The 22402-nt window shown below is 40.8% G+C and overlaps 1 protein-coding gene and 1 long non-coding RNA gene across 4 annotated transcripts in view; one reads left to right on the top strand and one right to left on the bottom strand.

Moving 5' to 3' along the window:
* WDR89 (WD repeat domain 89) overlaps positions 1-12682 on the bottom strand; it is a 47397-nt gene extending 34715 nt beyond the window's left edge. For 2 of the 3 annotated variants that reach the window (XM_010846801.1, XM_010846802.1), the window contains exon 1: positions 12605-12682. The gene's annotated coding sequence lies outside the window, so the exon portion shown is untranslated. The remainder of the gene's footprint in view (positions 1-12604) is intronic. The other variant, XM_010846803.1, reaches the window with a different exon arrangement.
* A 126-nt stretch (positions 12683-12808) lies between these two features.
* The window catches only part of LOC104993492, a 22895-nt gene continuing 13301 nt past the window's right edge, over positions 12809-22402 (top strand). The window contains exon 1 of the long non-coding RNA XR_825836.1: positions 12809-13519. This is a non-coding gene — a long non-coding RNA (uncharacterized LOC104993492). The remainder of the gene's footprint in view (positions 13520-22402) is intronic.

The raw sequence follows: 22402 nt of genomic DNA, 5'->3' as shown, positions 1-22402 counted from the left end.
CACAGTCTTAAATACTTCCTTATACTACCTCTCAAATGATATAAAGAACATATTTCACAAAGCATTTTAAAATGGCCATTCAGGATTTCCCTGGTAGTCCAGTGGCTAAGACTCTGTGCTCCCAGTGCAGGGGGCCTGGGTTCAATCCCTGGTCAGGGAACTGGATCCCACATGCTGCAACTAAAAGATCTTGCATGCTGCAATGAAGACCCAGCATAGCCAAATTAAAAATAAACAGTTTAATATAAAGTGGTGCTGGCACTAACAAAAATGAATTCATACAACCAAGTGACATATAGTTAAAATATTTAAAGCATATATATGTGGAAAATCTTCATACTAAGGAAGTTTTTAAAAAGACAGTGGTAATATCAATGATGTGAAATCCAGTGCCAATTTTAGATGCCTAGATGTGCAAATTTCCAAGTATTTATAGGCTTAAAGAAAGATTTAAAATAATGTCAGGTACAAGATATAATTTAAAATATAAGCCATCATCTAGAGCTTCTTCTCTTGTTGCTAGTATTTCACATTAATACTTGATGAATGATATATGAATAAAATCATCAAGGAAGGAATTTACTTAATAGTGTGTGTCAGCCAATACAGTATACTAACGCATATATATGGAATTTAGAAAGATGGTAATGATGACCCTATATGCGAGACAGCAAAAGAGACACACATGTACAGAACAGTCTTTTGGACTCTGTGGGAGAAGGTGAGGGTGGGATGATTTGAGAGAAAAGCACTGAAACATGTATATTATCATATGTGAAACAGATCACCAGTCCAGGTTTGATGCATGAGACAGGGTGCTCAGGGCTGGTGTACTGGGATGACCCAGAGGGATGGGATGGGGAGGGACATGGGAGGGGGTTCAGGATGGGGAACACATGTATACCCGTGGCTGATTCACATCAATATATGGCAAAACCAATACAATATTGTAAAGTAATTAGCCTCCAATTAAAATAAATAAATTAAAAAAAAATAGTGTGTGTCAGGCACTGTTTCAAGCACTTCACAAATATTTACTCATTTAACTCTCCTAACAGCCTATAAAGTAGTTATAATTGGAGCCAGTATTCAACTCAGGTAGTTTGGTTTAAGAATCTGTGCTCTTAACCTCACTAGCTCTGTTGAAATTTAAGAAACGGTGATATTTGCAGATGACATGATACTATATGTAAAAAAACCCTAAAGATGCAACCAGAAAATTACTAGAGCTAATCAATGAATACAGTAAAGTCATAGGATATAAAATTAATACACAGAAATCCTTTGCATTCCTATATACTAATAATGAAAAATCAGAAAGAGAAATAAGGAAACAATCCCATTCACCAGTGCAACAAAAAGAATACTTGGGAATAAACCTACCCAAAGAGACAAAAGACCTGTATGCAGAAAACTATAAGACAGTGTTGAAAGAAATAAAAGATGACATGAACAGATGGAGAGATATACCATGTTCTTGGGTTGGAAGAATCAATATTGTCAGAATGACTATACTATTCAAAGCAACCTACAGATTCAATACAATCCCTGTCAAAACTACCAAAGGGAATTTTTCACAGAACTAGAACAAACAATTTCACAATTTGTACGGAAACACAAAACACCCCAGATAGCTAAAGTAATCTTGAGAAAGAAAAATGGAGCTGGAGGACTCAAACTTCTTGACTTCAGATTATATTACAAAGCTATAGTCATCAAGACAGTATGGTACTGGGACAAAAACAGAAACATAGACCCAAATATAGACCAATGGAACAAGATAGAAAGCCCAGAGATAAACCCACACACCTATGGGCACCCTGTCTTTGACAAAGGAGGCAAGACTATACAATGGAGAAAAGATAGGACCACTCTTCAATAAGTGGTCCTAGGAAAACAAGACAACTACATGTAGAAGAATGAAACTAGAACACTTCAGAACACCATACACAAAAATAAACTCAAAACGGATTAGACTTAAATGTAAAACCAGAAACAATAAAGCTCTTAGAGAAAAACATAGGCAGTACACTCTTTGACATAAATCACAGCAAGATCCTCTTTGACCCACCTTCTACAATAATTCTGCTTTATTGACTATGCCAAAGCCTTTGACTGTGTGGATCACAATAAACTGTGGAAAATTCTGAAAGAGATGGGAATGCCAGACCACCTGACCTGCCTCCTGAGAAACCTATATGGAGATCAGGAAGAAACAGTTAGAACTGGACATGGAACAACAGACTGGTTCCAAATAGAAAAAGGAGTACGTCAAGGCTGTATATTGTCACCCTGCTTATTTAATTTCTATACAGAGTACATCATGAGAAACGCTGAGCTGGAAGAAGCACAGGCTGGAATCAAGATTGCCGGGAGAAATACCAATAACCTCAGATATGCAGATGACACCACCCTTATGGCAGAAAGTAAAGAAGAACTAAAGAGCCTCTTGATGAAAGTGAAAGAGGAGAGTGAAAAAGTTGGCTTAAAGTTCAACATTCAGAAAACTAAGATCTTGACATCCAGTCCCATCACTTCATGGCAAATAGATGTGGAAACAGTGTCAGACTTTATTTTTCTGGGCTCCAAAATCACTGCAGATGGTGATTGCTGCTGCTGCTGCTGCTGCTAAGTCGCTTCAGTTGTGTCCGACTCTGTGCGACCCCACAGATGGCAGCCCACCAGCAGCAGCTGCTCTTGCTGCTAAGTCACTTCAGTTGTGTCCAACTCTGTGCGACCCCATAGACGGCAGCCCACCAGACTCCCCCATCCCTGGGATTGTCCAGCAAGAACACTGGAGTGGGTTGCCATTTCCTTCTCTGATGCATGAAAATGAAAAGTGAAAGTGAAGTCACTCAGTCGTGTCTGACTCTTAGTGACCCATGGACTGCAGCCTACCAGGCTCCTCCGTCCATGGGATTTTCCGGGCAAGAGTACTGGAGTAGGGTGCCATTGCCTTCTCCGGCAGATGGTGATTGCAGCCATGAAATTAAAAGACGCTTACTCCTTGGAAGGAAAGTTATGACCAACCTAGACAGCATATTAAAAAGCAGAGACATTACTTTGTCAACAAAGATCTGTCTAGTCAAGGCTATGGTTTTTCCAGTGGTCATGTATGGATGTGAGAGTTGGACTGTGAAGAAAGCTGAGCGCCAAAGAATTGATGCTTTTGAACTGTGGTGTTGGAGAAGACTCTTGAGAGTCCCTTGGACTGCAAGGAGATCCAACTAGTCCATCCTAAAGGAGATCAGCCCTGGGTGTTCATTGGAGGGACTGATGGTGAAGCTGAAACTCCAATACTTTGGCCATCTGATGCAAAGGGCTAACTCATTTGAAAAGACCCTGATGCTGGGAAAGATTGAGGGCAGGAGGAGAAGGGGACGACAGAGGATGAGATGGTTGGATGGCATCACAGACTCAATGGACACAGGTTTGGGTGGAGTCCGGAAGTTGGTGATAGACAGGGAGGCCTGGCGTGCTTTGGTTCATGGGGTTGCAAATAGTCGGACACGACTGAGGGACTGAACTGAACTGAACTACAATAATGGAAATAAAATTAAACAAATGAAACCTAATTAAACTTGAAAGCTTTTGCACAGCAAAGGAAACAATAAGCAAGATTAAAAGACAACCCTCAGAATGGGAGAAAATAATTGCAAGTGAAACAACTGACAAAGGATTAATCTCCAAAATACATAAGCAGCTCATTCAGCTCAATATCAGAAAAATTAACAGCCCAATCAAAAAATGAGCAGACCTAAACAGACATTTCTCCAAAGAGACCTACAGATGGCCAATAAAACATGAAAAGATGCTCAACATCACTATTGGAGAAATGCAAATCAAAACTACAATGAGGTATCACCTCACACCAGTCAGAATGACCATCATTAAAAAATCTATAAAGAATAAATGCTGGAGAAGATGTGGAGAAAAGGAAACTCTCTTGCACTGTTGGTAGGAATGTAAATCGATACAGTCAGTATGCAGAACAGTATGGAGATTCCTTAAAAAACTAGGAATAGAACTACACATGTGCATACATGCTCAGTCGTGTCCAGTGCTATGCGACCCTATCAACTGCAGCCCGCCAGCCTCCTCTGTCCATGGAACTTTCCAGGAAAGAATACTGGAATAGGTTCTCACTTCCTTCTCTAAGGGACCTTTCCTGCCCAGGAAAAGAGTCTCTTGAGGCTCCTGCACTGAAGGTGGATTCTTTAACAACTGCATCACCTGAGAAGCCCCAAACTACCATATGACCCACTGATCCCACTACTGGGCATATACCCTGAGAAAATCATAACTGAAAAAAACACACATACCCCAATGTTCATGGCAGCACTATTTACAATAGCTAGGACATGGAAGCAAAATAGATGTTCATCAAAGGGTGAATGGATAAAGAAGTTGTGGTACATATATACAGTGGAATATTATTCAGCCATAAAAAGGAGCACATTTGTCAGTTCTAGTGAGGTGGATGAACCTGGAGCTTGTTATACAGGGTAAAGTAAGTCAGAAAGGGAAAAACAAATATCGCATATTAACTCATATACATAGAATCTAGAAAAATGGTATCAATGAACCTATATGCAGTGAAGGAACAGTGATGCAGATATAGAGAATGGACTTGTGGACGCAGTGTGGGAAGGAAAGGGTGGGATGAATGGAGAATGTAACATCAACATACATAGATGACCATATGTGAAACAGATAGCTGGTGAGAAGCTGCTGTGTAATACAGGGAGCCCAGCCTGCTGCTCTGTGATGACCTACAAAGGTGGGATGGGGGTGGGCAGGAGGGAGGCTCAAGGAGGAGGTGATATATATATATGCTGCTGCTGCTGCTGCTAAGTCGCTTCAGTCGTGTCCGACTCTGTGCGACCCCATAGACAGCAGCCCGCCAGGCTCCCCCATCCCTGGGATTCTCCAGGCAAGAACACTGGCGTGGGTTGCCATTTCCTTCTCCAATGCAAGAAAGTGAAACGTGAAAGTGAAGTCGCTCAGTCGTGTCTGACTCTTTGCGACCCCATGGACTACAGCCCACCAGGCTCCTCCGCCCATGGGATTTTCCAGGCAAGAGTACTGGAGTGGGGTGCCATTGCCTTCTCCGGATATATACATATAGTTATGGCTAAATTACATTGTTGTACGGCAGAAAGCAACACAACATTGCAAAGCAATTTTCCTCCAATTAAGTAATAATAATAAAAAAGAAATACTGAAATTCTTTTTTTTTAAAGCCAATAAAAAGTAATAATGATCAGAATGAATGTCCACAGAGAGAATGGCACCATCACTTACCTCAGTATATATACCAATACAAAGACCATGTAAAAGAAATATATTAACTGATATGAGAAACTAATCTACTACCAGAGAAACAATTTTAACTATAATGGCACAGAGGTTGCTTTTAATTTTCCTACGAAATTCTACTGTTAGCAAAGCAATGAAATTTGGAGACAAATATTAACTAACACTAATATTAACTTAAAAGACTTGACAGACAGCATTTTTATTGTATTTTGGTCCAGTCAACTTATGAAACAGCAAAATTTCAAAAATCACATGAACTAGTGGAGTTCACAATAGAATTAGTGTTATATTTCAACTCTTTACAGGCACTACCGATACTTAATATAATCTATTTTATGAAAGAACCAGTATTTTTCTAAGTACTACAGTATTTGTCATTTCATCTACTTCTCACAACCCTGAAATAGGACAAATATCCTTATTATCTTTATTATCCTTATTTTAATAAGTAAACAGAAGCTCAGAGAAGTTAAATAGTTAACACGGCCTAGATAGATCTGACTCCAAGTGCTTCTTTTATCACATTATGCTGCCAAAATTTTAAGCTTTATACTTTTCAAGTTGCTTTATAGCCAAGAAAAGTTGGAAAAGGTACAGTAGAAAATATAATGAAGTTTTATGGTCTATTTGCTAAAAATCTCATTATTGTATGATGTACAAGTTCTCCAACTGAAATGATGAACTAGTTAATTTAGCTAAAATAAACTTGGAACCCAAGAAAAATCTGCATTTAAAGCGAAGTGAGGACTTCCCTGGTGACCTAGTGGTTAAGATTCTACGCTTCTAAAGCAGGGGAACTAAGATCTCATCTACTGCATGCCATGGCCACAAAATAAAAAATAAATAAAATAAAGCTAAATAAATCCAATTTTAAATGCATAAATGTGAAATAATGTAACTCTACAATACTACTATTTTCTAGGATTAAAAAAAAAATAACACTTCTATCATTCATCTCAATCACTTAAATGTTAGCTTCCCAGAGATTATCAGTTTCAAAGACAGTTTCAAAAATATTCATTCCTCTATATTTATTTCATGTGAATTACTATAGGGCAAAGAAACAGAGAAGACTGGTGAAGTCGCTCAGTCGTGTCCGACTCTTTGCAACCCTGTGGACTGTAGCCTACCAGGCTTCTCCGTCCATGGGATTCTCCAGGCAAGAGTACTGGAGTGGGTTGCCATTTCCTTCTCCAGAAGACTAGTGAACCAAAGAGAAACATTTAGTAAGTGAAATATGTTGCATGCATGCTAAGTTGTGTCAGTCATGTCTGACTCTGTACAACCCTATGGACAGCAGCCCACCAGGCTCCTCTGTCCACAGGATTCTCTAGGCAAGAATACTGGAGTGGGTTGCCATTTCCTTCTCCTAAGTGAAATACCTTAGGTTTGGATTTTTTTAAAAATTCAAACTACTAGGAGATTTTTTTTTAAAAAATCAGTTAAAATTCCCAAGAAAATACCCAATAAACTGTACCTTAAGTATACAAAAATATATTAGAGTCTAAGACTGTGTACTATGCCCTCACAGTCCTAAGTTAGGAAGCAGACCACTCACACTGGACTTGCAAAGAAGGTAGCCTAAAACTAATTTTGTAATCAGTAGCATGACATGCATTTTAAAGAATAAAAGCACAAAAGAAGCTGAAAAATTGATTTTTGGAATAAGTTATTTGTGGAAAAATACTGTGGAATTTTTTCTTCATGCCCATTTTTATGAGAGTAGCTCAGACCTTGATCTGGTACCCTGCTAACTGTTGAAACAAGAGCCATGCCTGGAAAGGTCCAAGAGACTGTGGCTGGATACCTGCTCAAACAGAACAAGGATAAATGGCTGTACTACAATGCATTATTTTCAGGGCAAAGGATGTGAGATTTTTTTCCTATGGATTTGATGATGGCAAAGGAAGGGAGCCAGCTTAAAAAGGACTTGGGCTTCCCTGGTGGCTCAGACAGTAACGAATCTGCCTGCAATGCAGGAGACCGAGTTTCGATCCCTGGGTCAGGAAGACCTCTTGAAGAAGGGAATGGGTGTTGCTGATGGACAGGGAAGCCTGGTATGCTACAGTCCCTGGGGTCCACGACTGAGCGACTAAACTGAACTAAACTGAGTTCTTGAATACCGAATGACTACTTGGAGCTGAGTTCTTTCATGTATTATCTTATTCCAATATATCTATACTTGGATGGTAACACACTCATCAGATTCTGTCTCTTGAGAATTATTAACTCCAACCAGACATGAGAGCAACAGATTGTTACCTTCTGAAGATATGAGTAAAAACTGAAGTCGTCAGAGCTACTGTCTCCTTGCTGGGGGGACTGGAGGGAATTAATGATGAGGGACTATCAGTCCAGGTCTCCATGAAGACTCACGCATATTCCAGCCTTAGGAGGAATGAGACTCAGTCTTTACTGACTTCCTTAGAATACATCTCCGTCTTCTGAGGTTACGCTTCTTAAACTAGGGGACACACCTATGACTACAGTAAACTGGCTATTATAAGAAGCTACAAAATAAACTCTCTTCTCCCTAGAACAGCAAGGTTATGATATGGCAACAGTTCAACACAGTATCAAACACAAATATTATGAAATTGAATGCAAAACTCACACGAACTTTTACGGCAGACTAGAATTCAAAGAAATTTCACTTTTCTAAGGGATTAATTCAGGCTTTGTATTCACATTATCACAGGAATACTCATTTACCTCTTCTATTCCCCAGTAGAAAAGCTGAAGCACCAAACTATGGTAACTAAGAAGGATCTTTTCACAGCAATCCAGAAGTCACTTAATATTTTTTCTTTCAGCATATCCTACTGGTCTTCACGCTGCACTAGTACAGAACCTGTTTTATCCTTCTTTATACCCTTTGTGGCAACCAAAATAATGCACCCCCAGAACATCCTTTCTCTAATTCCTGGAACCTATGAATGTTTCTTTACAAGTTAAAGGGATTCTGTAATTAAACTAAGGATCTTGAGATTGACGGATTACTCTGGATTCTCTAGGTGGATTATCTGCCTACAAGACCTTCTAGAACTAACACCCAAAAAAGATGTCCTTTTCATCATCAGTTCAGTTCAGTTGCTCAGTCGTGTCCAACTCTTTTCGACCCTATGAATCACAGCATGCCAGGCCTCCCTGTCTATCACCAACTCCCTGTCCTCCCAACTCAAGGAGTTCACCCAAACTCATGTGCATCAAGTCGGTGATGCCATCCAGACATCTCATCCTCTGTCGTCCCCTTCTCCTCCTGCCCCCAATCCCTCCCAAAATCAGGGTCTTTTCCAATGAGTCAACTCTTTGCATGAGGTGGCCAAAGTCCCGAAGTTTTAGCTTCAACATCAGTCCTTCCAATGAACACCCAGGACTGATCTCCTTTAGAATGGACTGGTTGGATCTCCTTGCAGTCCAAGGGACTCTCAAGAGTCTTCTCCAACACCACAGTTCAAAAGCATCAATTCTTTGGTGCTCAGCTTTCTTCACAGTCCAATTCTCACATCCATAGATGACCACTGGAAAAACCATAGCCTTGACTAGACGGACCTTTGCTGGCAAATCATAGGGGACTGGAATGCAAATGTAGGAAGTCAAGACATACCTGGAATAACAGGCAAATTTGGCCTTGTAGTACAAAATGAAGCACGGCAAAGGCTGACAGAATTTTGCCAAGAGAATGCACTGGTCATAGCAAAACCCTCTTCGAACAACACAAAAGAAGAGTCTACACATGGACGTTATCAGATGGTCAATACTGAAATCAGATTGATTATATTCTTTGCAGCCAAAGATGGAGAAGCTCTATACAGTCAGTACAAACAAGATCGAGAGCTGCCTGTGGCTCAGATCATGAACTCCTTATTTTCAAATTCAGACTGAAATTGAAGAAAGTGGGAAACCACTAGACCATTCATGTATGAACTAAATCAAATCCCTTATGATTATACAGTGGAAGTGACAAATAGATTCAAGGGATTAGATCTGAGAGACAAGAGTACCTGAAGAACTACGGACAGAGGTTCGTGACATTGTACAGGAGGCAGTGATCAAGACCATTCCCAACAAAAAGAAATGCAAAAAGGCAAAATGGTTGTCTGAGGAGGCCGAACAAATAGCTGAGAAAAGAAGAGAAGCTAAAGGCAAAGGAGAAAAGGAAAGATATACCCATTTGAATGCAGAGTTCCAAAGAATAGTGAGGAGAGATAAGAAAACCTTCCTCAGCACAAAGAAATAGAGGAAAATAATAGAATGGGAAATTCTAGAGATCTCTTCAAGAAAATTAGAGATACCAAAGGAACATTTCATGCAAAGATGGGCACAATAAAGAACAAAAATGCTATGGACCTAACAGAAGCAGAAGATATTAAGAGGTGGCAGCAACACACAGAAGAACTATACAAAAACGATCTTCATGACCCAGATAACTACAATGCTGTGATCACTCACCTAGAGCCAGACATCCTGGAATACAAAGTCAAGTGGGCCTTAGGAAGCATCACTACAAACAAAGCTAGTAGAGGTGATGGAATTCCAGTTGAGCTATTTCAAATCCTAAAAGATGATGCTGTGAAAATGTTGTACTCAATATGCCAGCAAATTTGGAATACTCAGCAGTGGCCACAGGACTGGAAAAGGTCAGTTTTCATTCCAATCCCAAAGAAAGGCAATGCCAAAGAATATTAAAACTACCGCACAATTGCACTCATCTCACATACTAGTGAAGGAATGCTCAAAATTCTCCGAGCCAGGTTTCAATAGTACATGAACCATGAACTTCCTCTATTTCTGCTTTATCGACTATGCCAAAGTCTTTGATTGTGTAGATCACAACAAACTGTGGAAAATTCTGAAAGAGATGGGAATACCAGACCACCTGACCTGTCTCCTGAGAAATCTATATGCAGGTCAAGAAGCAACAGTTAGAACTGGACATGGAACAACAGATTGGTTCCAAACTGGGAAAGAAGTACTTCAAGGCTGTACATTGTCACTCTGCTTATTTAACTTACATGCAGAGTAGTACTTATATGCAGAGTATATCATGAGAAATGCTGGTCTGAATGAAGCACAAGCTGCAATCAAGATTGCCGGGGGAAACATCAATAACCTCAGATACACAGATGACCCCACCCTTATGGCAGAAAGCAAAGAACTAAAGAGCCACAATGAAAGTGAAAGAGGAGAGTGAAAAAGCTGGCTTAAAACTCAACATTCAAAAAACTAAGATCATGGCATCCGGTCCCATCACTTCATGGCAAATAGATGGGGAAACAATGGAAACAGTGAGAGACTTTTCTGGGGCTCCAAAATCACTGCAGATGGTGACTGCAGCCATGAAATTAAAAGACACTTGCTCCTTGGAAGAAAAGCTATGACCAACCTAGACAGCATATTAAAAAGCAGAGACATTACTTTGCCAATAAAGATCCATCTAGTCAAGGCTATGGTTTTTCCAGTAGTCATGTATGGATGTGAGAGTTGGACTATAAAGAAAGCTGACTGCCAAAGAATTGATGCTTTTGAACTGTGTTGTTGGAAAGACTCTTGAGAGTCCCTTAGACTGCAAGGAGATCCAACCAGTCCATCCTAAAGGAAATCAGTCCTGAATATTCATTTGAAGGACTAATGCTGAAACTCTAATACTTTGGCTACTTGATGTGAAGAACTTTCTCCTTGGAAAAGACCCTGATGCTGGCCAACAATGAAGACAGGAGTAGAAGAGGACGACAGAGGATGAGATGGTTGGATGGCACCACCAATTCGATGGACATGAGTTTGAGCAAGTTCTAGGAGTTGGTAATGGACAAGGAAGTCTGGTGTGCTTCAGTCCATGGGGTTGCAAAGAGTTGGACATGACTGAGTGACTGAACTGACTGACCTAGGTGGGACCTATTTGTAAACAGAAATGCCCCATTAAGAGGAAGGCAGAGGGTGATAAGATCATGGAAACACAGATTTCAGAGATGTGCTTTTAAAATACAGGAGCCCCAAGTCAAGAAATACAAGTGGCCTCTAGAAGCTGAAAAAAACCAAAGAAATGGGACTTCCTCTCAGAGTCTCCAGAAGTAATCAGAACTCAGAAAAGCAGTTAAACGAGCTGAACTATTTTTGCTTTATGCTGTCTACAGCAGTGTAAGATAAGAATACAAACCAGACAAGTACCACTTCTGCATTCATAGGGAATAAGATCCTGAACCCTGGATAAGCAGCTAAGTGGGCCACATAGGCTTAAGAGGTATTTCAACTCAAGTGGTAATAGGCTGCATGTTATCCACTGTATGTGTGTGTGTGTATAATATTTTAAGTATATTATATATTGCATGTTAAAGGTAGTCTAGCTTCTACAGGAAAGAAACTGAAAAGCAGAAAGAGTCCTATGTAGTTAACATCAATAATTTATATTCATTATCTCATTTGATCCTCACAACTCTAGGAAGCAGGCAAGTCTGGTACTGAATTCAATTCTGCAGTGGAAAAAGCAGCAGCTGAGAGGGTGACTTGCCCAGTTAAAGGTTAGTAAATGGCTCCTACTCCGATGTCTTTCTACTAGATTATTTTACCTCGACAACAGCAATGTCTAGGTATGTTGTATTAACTTCTAAAATAACTTCAAGTTAGAAAAGAAAACAAGATCAACATTTTACAAGCAATACCATATTTTAATTTTACGTGCATAGAAACCGAATGTCATACGCAAGTGGTCAGAAAGAAGCTGAAGAGAACATATAGCCGAGTAATGTGTTTCTCCGCATGAAAATGAGTATCTACCCTTCTAGGTGTTGCTGTGTGGATTAAATGACATAATACACGTAAAGCGCTTATCAGAGCAGCTAGTCTCACAGTTCGTACTACATACTCCAGGACCTCTCTTCCCAAAGGAGAATCTGCTTTTCTGATCCCGAAAATTAACCAACCCAGGAGGTGGGTAGGAAAGAATGCGAGAGGAGGGAGTGCGGGTAGGGGAAAAATAGGTCCCAGCTACCCCTCCTTGAACACTTGACAAACAGGCGCTTAGTTTTTACCCAAACAGGACGGCTTCGGCGACACCAACCTAACCCTCAGAAGATCGGAGGAGCAGTGACAGCATGGGTATGACTCGGATCACTGCACCAGAAGTCCCAACACGTGGCTACCTCTCACCGCCTCCCCTAATTTCCTTCTGCCCTAGTGCTACAGGCTCAGCGACTTCGGTTTTCTAGAGTCAACTGGCACTGTCGCCGACCGTCAAGATAGCTGCCCATCCCAGGAACCTTAACCACCCCAGGCCTGGAAAATATACCTGACCAGGACGCCCACGACTGGTGCGGGAACGGACTCGAGCACAGACTCGGAGCCGAGCGGACGACCGGAACTCCACCCCCCAACTCTCTGATTGGATAAACGGGCAAAGGAACCCGCAGAGGATTGGTCAACAGCAGAGAGGCGGGCCATTGCCCAGGGGAGGGGAAAGAGGTGGGGTGAGGAGGTGAGGAGAAACGCCGGGAGTTGGCCTCTTTCCGGATTGGAAGAACACTAGGCATCTGCGCAGACGTAGACCCAGCTTCCGTATAGGGACGGGCAACATCGCCCTTTAGGTTACGGAAGTACGTTACGTTAACGAAAGTTTTAGTGACTCATTGGTTGTAACGAAGGCGTAAGTTTCCCGGCGCCTTGTCCGAGAAAGGGCAAGAAGAAAGTGAGTTCCGCCTCTTTCTTGGGCGACTGGGTACTTCCGTTGACAGAAGGTGACGTGAGTTCCTTTCAGCGTTTAGACGCTAGAACTACCACCGAGCCAGACTCGGGTAGACGGTACGTTGACCAGTAAGTTTCTGAGGGTGAGAAATACTGAGTACTTCGAATCGGGCCCTGAAACACCCATATACACTCAGAACTTTAAAATAATGACTTCAGTTTTGGAACGCAGAGGAGTCTGGCCTTTTCGCGGTCTTTGACTTGCCTGTGTCATTGGCTGAAAAAGTTATCAATTTGAACGTAGCTCCGCGTCCACCCCAGGCAATCCTGGGATTTGTGGTCCTGGACGCATATGTCCCATAGCTTTGAATGTGATTGTTGTTGCTGCTTCTCCATGTTAACAACCGCTGATAGTTCCTGTGGTTTTCTTGTTTTCCGTTGTGCTTTCTTATCCTTTCGCTTATCAGCAGTATTAAAGCCAAAGGACACTTAGGAAAACTAGAAGGTCTTCATGTATGTAAAGGTAAATACTAGTATTTAAACCATTTCACTACTGTGCCTCTGCTGATGCTGCTTAGATGCTTCAGTCGTGTCTGACTCTTTGCGACGCTATGGACTATATAACCCGCCAGGCTCCTCTGTCCATGGGATTCTCCTGGCAAGAATACTGGGGTGGGTTGCCATGGCCTCTTCCAGGGATCGAACCCGAGTCTCCTGCATTGCAGGCTGATTCTTTACCACTGAGCCACCAGCGAAGCCCTCTGCTAGATGTTCGTGATTAACATACAAAGTAGATACTAAAAGTCTTGGTTTTTTTGCTTTTACAGCAAAATGGTATTTGATTTTCATGTTCCTGTTCACTCGACAATATTTGAAAAGTGCTTTAAACTTGACAGTTATATATACTTTTTCGTCTGTTTACGTAAATCAGGTGTTGATATGATAAAAAGCAGAATTGGCTACTGTGTTGATAGGAAAATAATGCTGTAGTTAAAATGTCAAACATGACCAATTTCAGGAGGCACACACACACTATATATTATTAAACATTGTATTATGAAGTCTGTTTTCAGTCTTATTGGAAACATGCTGGTTTAAGGCAGTTTCCTTGGTTTTAGGACTTCCTCTGGTGGCTCAGGTGGTAGAGCATCTGCCTACAAGTGGGAGACCCGGGTTTGATTCCTGGGTCGGGAAGATCCTCTGGCAAAGGAAATGGCAACCCACTCCAGTACTCCTGCCTGGAAAATCCCATGGATGGAGGAGCGTGGTAGGCTACAGTCCATGGGGTCACAAAGAGTCGAATAGGACTGAGTCACTTCACTTCACTTCACTTCACTTCCTTGGTTTTATTGAATCATGAACTTCTTTCACGTCTGTGAGCACATTTAGTAATATTTCATTGCTTTGTGTTTAAGAAAAGTGAAAATCTATAAATACCAAAAGTTTTTCTGAGTGGCCCTTTACAACATTTTTTTTTTCTATTTAATATGTAATACAAACATTCATGTGTGTAAGAAAAAAACAGGGCTTGTTGCTGGACAAAAAATTAAGGACAATTTAGAGGATTTAAGCGAAGCAGAAACTGCTGTTATGACTAATGCTTGGAATAATTGGTTTTACAATTTTTTGTGTCTTGTAAATGATGACAGAAGGTCTCAGGTTTTCTTTGTAAATGAAACATGAGAAACATAAGTGTTTTTTTTTCTCTATAATTCTACATAAAGAGCCAAACAGTGTAACCACCACTATATTTCTCCTTTAAATATTTGATATGATGTACTCAGTGAAATATATTGGTATGAAAATCACCATCAGACAAAAATGTAAATTTGTTAGTTTTAATGCCTTCCATTAACTAACATTCTGAAAATATTTTTCTTTTGCCCCTATTTTAAATCAGTGATCCATTTGGGATATTAATTAAATTTGTATTACTAAGAATAAAAATTGCAGATATCAAGACTGCTACTATGATTAGCATGGTTCAGCAGAGTGACAAATCAACTGAATAACTGAATCCTGGGCACATTTGGCTGATCTGTATTAACTGTCCTAAGTTCGCTCTTTTGGAGTATTTCGGAAGCACTCAAAGTATTCCATTTAAAGGGAAACATCTTGAATAGTTTTGTTTTTTTTTTTTAACTCAGAATTTAAAAACAGAAATTGCAGCAGTCACCACTACTTCCCTTTAACCCAGGAATCATCTTTGTACACCATCTGTTGGGAAATAGTTTTAAGAAATGACCTCAAAGTGAGAGAAATGCAAGATGACTTTTGAGATACAGGAAAGGAATATTACAATCCCTGGTTGTGTTTACTTTTTTAAACTATTTACTTGTTTATTTATTTGGCTGCCCCGGGTCTTAGTCATGACAGGAGGGACCTTTTAGTTGCAGCACACGGGATCTATTGCCCTGACCAGGTCAAACTGGGCCCCCTGCACTGGGAGCGTGGAGTCCCAGCCACTGGACCACCCGGGAAAGTTCCTGTGTTTACTTTTTAATATCAACACTTTTAAAAAATGTTTTTTGCTTTTTTCCTTTTTTCAAACCCTTGTGTCCAGGACTGACTTTCAATAGATCATAGCAAGGGAGCTGCTCTGCTGCCTATGAAACCCCAACCCAGAAGCAGGTCATCTACCAATTGTTAAGCACCAGGTTCCCCACAAACCTGTGGTGGTGACAGGCGAGGGGGTAGCCATCTTTCTGGCTGTGCCCCCTGTCTTAGGACGAAAGGCTTTCTGCACCAGATCCGGTCCTAATGTATGACCTGGTCCAAGCACGCAGCAGGGCATGCCATGCTGTGCATAGAGGGACGTGGGTGGCAGGCCGCTGGCAGGGATGGCAGGGGACTGGCTGTCCAAGGCCAACCAAGGATTCCCAGGGCTGCCATATCATTCTGCCTGGATGGGATTCTGACTTGGAGGCATTCAGTCATAATCCCACAGATGGTAGCTTTGACCCATTGACTCCTCAGCCAAGCACATACACCAAATGTCTGAACCCGCAGTTCCTCCTACCGAGCAGGATTACCATGGCAACAACACATCATCAGTAGGGTAAAACTAATCTGTCTCACCACAGTCTAGTCCCAGCTCACGTTCCCAATTAGTGGGTCAACATCCCAATGCTTGGTGAATTCTGCTTCAAAATGATAGAAAGAGCTGACATCAAAGGATCAAAAACGTCACTATATGAACACTTGGCCACCACAAGCCAATTATTCCTGTGGTAACTTTTCTGACGCCTCCTGCTTAAAACCCCAAAGGTCAGAAGGATTGTGAAGACCCGCTTTCACGGTCTGTATTCGTACTGAAAATCAAGATCAAGCGAGTTCTTGCTCTTCTGCTCCATGGGAGGTTTCTGTTCTCCCTGAGCTCGCCTTAGGACACCATTTGCAGGTGTACGGCCTCAGTCAAACTCCCCACCTGGCACTGGCCCTGGCGGGGCACTTGGTGCCAGAAATGAGCTTGCCACTGCCACACACCCCCCTCTCCCCGCCCCTGCGCCTCACTCGGTCAGTGAAAAAATGATCAGAATATTTCACTGGTGGCCTGCAAGGCCGGTGCACCCCACCCCGCTCCCTCGCAGACACAGGGGTGGTGGGGTGCCGGGGGCCTCCCACTTATCCTACACCTCTCATTTCTCTTCACCGTGCTAGACTAGAATCAGTCTCAACAGGGTTTTCTCTCCCTGCTGATTCGGCCAAGCCCGTTCCCTTGGCTGTGGTTTCACTGGATAGTAGGTAGGGACAGTGGGAATCTTATAACACTTTTCTTTATATATATGTGTGTGTGTGTATATATATATATAGGTATTTTTTAAAATTGTGAACATGATATAGCAGGATAAACTTTGAAACCTAATCACATATATTTAAATATGTTTACATATGTATGAGTGGTAAAAAAAAATTATTGAGAAATATATGATCAAAAAAGTCTGAAGTGTTAAAGAAAAAAGTTATTCATGACACTTTTTAAGAAGGTAAGGCGGACTTTCTTCAAGGTAGGTACTGTGGTAGGGTTCTGTAAAAAGGGAGAGAGATTAGAGTCAATTCTGAGTCCAACAGGGAAAGCAGGAATTTATAGTCAGGGGATAGGGGGGCAGTGGGTGGAAGTTTACTATGAGGAAATATCAGGGTTAGGGGGGATTATTGCTACATTACTCAACAGTTCTTACTAAAAGTTGGTAGGTATAATTGGACATCACCCGGGGGATAATGAAGGATGAGGCACTCAATCAGATATTGAGAGAGGGTGATTCTGGTTTAACTGCCTTAGCAAGATTCTTGCTATAGGATTCTTGAACACTGCAAGGAAGGACACGGGGCTGAAGGTCAAGCCTAGTCAAAAGAGCACACATATACATACACTCCACACATACTCTCACTCCTGTTGTTATTTAGTCACTAAGTCATGTCCAACTCTTTGTGGCTCCGTGGATTGTGGCATGCCAGGCTCCTCTGTCCTCCACTATCTCCTGGAGTTTGCTCAGATTCATGTCCGTTGAGTTGGTGATGCTATCTAACCATCTCATGCTCTGCTGCCCCCTTCTTCTTTTGCCTTCAATCTTTCCCAGCATCAGGATCTTTTCCAATGAGTTGGCTCTTTGTATCAGGTGGTCAAAGTATAGGAGCTTTAGCTTCAGCTTCCGTCCTTCAAATGAATATTCAAGGTTGATTTCCTTTAGGAATGACTGGTTTGATCTCCTTGTAGTCTAAGTGACTGTCAAGAGTATTCTCCAGCACCACAGTTTGAAAACATCAATTCTTGGGCTCAGCCTTCTTTATGGTCCAACTCTCACATCTGTGCTGACTACTGGAAAAACCATAGCTTTGACTGTATGGACTTCTGTTGGCAAAATGGTGTCTCTGCTTTTTAACACACTTTCTAGGCTTGTTATAGCTTTCCTTCCAAGGAGCAAGCATCTTTTAACTTCATGGCTGCAGTCACCATCACCAGTGACTTTGGAACCCAAGAAAATAAAATCTATGACTGGTATATATGCACAAAAATATTTTTGTTTGCTATTGTTAAAATGTGAAGTCTGAATTACACATAATACTATTTGGAAATATTCAGGCTCAATCACTGTACCAAGGCTCAATGAGAGAAACAGAACCAGTCAGAGATATAAATTAAGGATTTTTTTTTTTTTTTTTTGCAAGGAATTGACTTAGACAATTGTGGGGCTGGCTAGAAGACGAATCTGAAATCTGTAGAGCAGTGTGTCAGGAGAAGGAGTCTGGAACTCTCAGGCATGCGCTGAAGTTGCAATCCACAGGCAGAATTTCTTCCTAGTAACCTAGGTTCTGCTCTGAAAGCCCTTCAGCTAAGTGAATTGGGCCTGGCCAGATTATCTAGGATAACCTTTATTTAAAGTCTACTGATAATGAACAGTAATTACATCTACAAAATACCTTCATGGCAGCACACAGATAAAGAACTTCAGATCTTTGAGAGTTGGGGTTCAGGCTTGCAGCTCATTCCCGGAAACTATATTTGACATTGTGTCTTGTATTTTGGGAAGAGGGTTAGTATAAGCACACAGGATGTACAAACCAATTCCATTTCCACTCTCTGGTAAAATGCGTCTAAAAGGAATGGCTCTACCTTCAAACTCCATTCCAGCCTGTTTCTCTAACTTTCTGCCTCTTTGGCTATTCCTTGAGATGTTGGCCTGACAGCCTACATTTGAAACCTTTGGCTTGATTCCCTAGCATCAGGAATATGTTGCCCAACTCTTGAATCACAGAGGTTTCTCAGTATAAAGGCCCACCTGTAGGCATGTCTGCCTCTGTATGAGAAGGACTTCCTGGCAAGCTACCCGCTCTGGACCTTTTGAAAATGTCAACAACATTGCCGTTGAAGCCACAGGGTGGAGAGGTGGCTAGAACATCCTGTAACAGGTGCCAATTGGTTTACTCCAGTCACTGTGCGGATTTTTCAAGATAGTGACAGTATTTTAATTCCTTCAGTTTTAAGATGGACTTTCCTATAACCCCTTTAGACAGCTGAGAGTTGAAGAAGAGGCAGAACTGGTACTGCAACTGATAATTATATTGACCCAAAACACCACCTACCTCCAGAAAACCTCTCCACAGAGCTGCTCAAAGGTGGTGAATTGAATGGTTTAAGCTGTTTGTTCTCTTCCTGCTACTTTGAAGTTAAAAAGAATGAACAAATAGTAAAATAGCACACTAAATGGAGTCAAGAGGAGAAGAAAGAAAGACTAGAGTATTTGACAAACGGTTGGTCCTTGGGTCTTCTATTTAACTAAGAATTAGGACCATAGTTTATTATAGAGGTGTGGTTAGGATCAACAGGAGCAGCTTAGGATCTTAATAATTACTTTGAAAAAAATTTTTTTTTCTTTTTTGACTGTGTTGCCAGGCTTGCACGATCTTAGTTTCCCAACCAGAGATTGAACCTAGGCTAGCAGTGAAAGTGCCAAGTACTAACCACTGGACTTCCAGGGAATTCTCATCACTTCTTTATTAAATAAGTTATGGAAGTACTCATTTACCCATGCACGTTAAAGTTGATCCAGGGCTCTTCCTCCAGATCAGCTCTAAAAGGATACAGCTGAAAGAGTTCTTGAATTGCTAAGGTGAACACTACTACAGATTTGTTGTTGTTCAGTTGCTAAGTTGTGTCTGTCAACTCTTTGTGACCCCATGAACTTCAGTACCCTTCACTGTCTCCCAGAGTTTGCTCAAAGTCATGTCCATTGAGTCAGTCATGCCATCCAACCATCTCATCCTCTGTTGCCCCCATCTCCTCCTGTCCTCCATCTTTCCCAGCATCAGGGTCTTTTCCGGTGAGCTGGCTCTTCACATTAGTGGGGCAAAGTATTGGAGCTTCAGCTTCAGCATCAGTTCTTCCAATGAATATTCAAGGTTGATTTCTTTTAGAATTGAGTGGTTTGATTTCCTTGCAGTCCAAGGGACTCTCAAGAGTCTCCTCCAGCACCACAATTTAAAAGCATCAATTCTTCAGCGCTCAGCCTTCTTTGTGGTCCAGCTACACCTTTACACTTTCTTTTTTATTGTAGTTCTACATTCCAGGCTACTTTTAAAAACTTCAGTGTGGGAAAGTTCCATCTTATACAAAAGTATAAAAAAATGGTATCATGAACCATTATGTATATGACCCTATCAACCAACTTAACTGATGGCTAAACTTATATCTATGCTCTCACCCACTTTCCCACCACATCTCCTATTAGATTATTTATAAGCAAGTCATTTCATTTGTAGATAGGATTCTTTGTATCTCTAAATGATGACTCCCCCACCGAATGTAACTAAAATAAGCAAATATTTTAAAAAGGACTATTACTCAAAACTGTATGATTTTGAAGAAGTTATTTAATCTCTCTAAACTTCAAATTATTCATCAGGTGACAATATATTCCTTTCAATGAGATTATGAAAATAAACACAATGTAAATAAAGCCCTCCCCACAGTGCTTGCCACAGTACAGGTGTTCAGGAGCCTCTGGTTCAAATTCCAGCACTTGGTCCATTTATACCAGTTGCTCTGAGTGATTCTAGGAAGGATGATAAAAAAAGATGTTTGCTGAGCCCTTTAGTTGTTAAAAATTATCCTTGAAAAAAAAAATGTAATGATAACACTAGGATTATACAACAGCCATGAAGTGGAATCAAAGTTTAAATGATGAAGTAGATCCAAGTTACAGGCAGAGTAGAGTGCAGTAATAAAGAGACAATTGATATGAAGTTATGTGAAATACAGACTCATTAGGATTTTTCTTTTTTTCATGTGATTTCCAATTGGTTTATATGATGGTATAATACAAAATTATTCATCTGAGCTGTAAAAGAAATATGAACACCATCTGTTTTCTTTTGAAAGATTTCTGGAACTTTTGGTTCTCAGACTCAAATACCACTGGTAACGCCACTCATTGTCTTCCCATTTTTGGATTTACATATAGTTTGATTCTCTCTCATCACTATCCTAGAAAAATATTTAGTAGGAAGTTGGATTTAGTTTTCTAAGCAGTGTATTACAATGAATAAATTTCCATACCAGATGACACAAAATCCTAAGTTGTGCAAAGAATTGTAAAGATGGATCTCATCATGATGGCCAGCATCTTAATATCTGAGCAATAATATCACATTGAAGCAAAATCAAGTTTTCTTTCCTTTGAGCAAATACGTTGTGATGATGGTGATAAAATACAGAGTCACAGTGAGAGTCAGAAGCTTGACTTGAGAGTCATCAGTTTGTAATCAGATGATTATAAATGATTACAGATGATTGCTCTCAGGCTAATGAAGTGAAAGGTTAAAAGAGGAAAGGAACATTAAATAAAGTCTCAGTCATGAATATATTAATCTAATTAATTACTATTTTCTCACCCTTAAATTCCCAAATTGAAAATCCATTCAGGGTAATTGTGATACACACAGTCAAAGGTTTAATGTAGTCATTTAAGCAGAAGTATATGTTTTTCTGGAGTCCTTTGCTTTCTACATGATCCAACCAATGTTAGCAATTTGATTTCTGGTTTCTCTGCCTTTTCTAAACCCAGCTTGTACATCTGGAAGTTCTTGGTTCACATACAGTGAAAGCCTAGCGTGAAGGATTTTAAACATAACCTTCCTAGCATGTGAAATGACACAGTTGCACGGTACTTGGAACATTCTTTGGCATTGCCTTTCTTTGGGAAACTGGAAAATTCTTAAAAGAGATGGGAGTACCAAACTACCTTACCTGTCTCCTGAGAAACCTGTATATGAGTCAAGAAGCAACAGTTAGAACCAGATATGGAACAACTGACTAGTTCAAGATTGGGAAAGGAATACGACAAGGCTGTATATTGTCACTCTGCTTATTTAACTTATATGCAGAGTACATTTTGCAAAATGTCAGGCTGTTGGAATCAAGATTACTGGGAGAAATATCAACAACCTCAGATATGCAGACAATACCACTCTAATGGCAGAAGCTGAAGGGGAACTAATGAGCCTCTTGATGAGAGTGAAAGAGGAGAGTAAAAAAGCTGGCTTAAAATTCAACATTAAAAAAATGAAAGACTATGGCATCTGGTCCCATCACTTCATGGCAACTAGAAAGGGGAAAAGTGGAAACAGTGACAGACTTTATTTACTTGGGCTCCAAAATCACTGCAGATGGTGATTGCAACCATGAAATTAAAAGATGCTTGCTCCTTGGAGGGAAAGCTATGTATGGCAAACCTAGACAGCTATGACAAACCTCTGTATTAAAAAACAGAGACATCACTTTGCCAACAAAGGTCCATATAGTCAGTTCAGTTCAGTTCAGTCGCTCAGTCGTGTCCGACTCCTTGCAACCCCATGGACTGTAGCACGCCAGGCCTCCCTGTCCATCACCAACTCCCGGAGTTTACTC

Source organism: Bison bison, unplaced genomic scaffold (assembly GCF_000754665.1).
Source record: "Bison bison bison isolate TAMUID 2011002044 unplaced genomic scaffold, Bison_UMD1.0 scf7180017864239, whole genome shotgun sequence".
Lineage (NCBI taxonomy): Eukaryota > Metazoa > Chordata > Mammalia > Artiodactyla > Bovidae > Bison > Bison bison.
The sequence above is the reverse complement of the archived record's forward strand: the minus strand, read 5'-3'. Positions and strand labels throughout refer to the sequence as shown.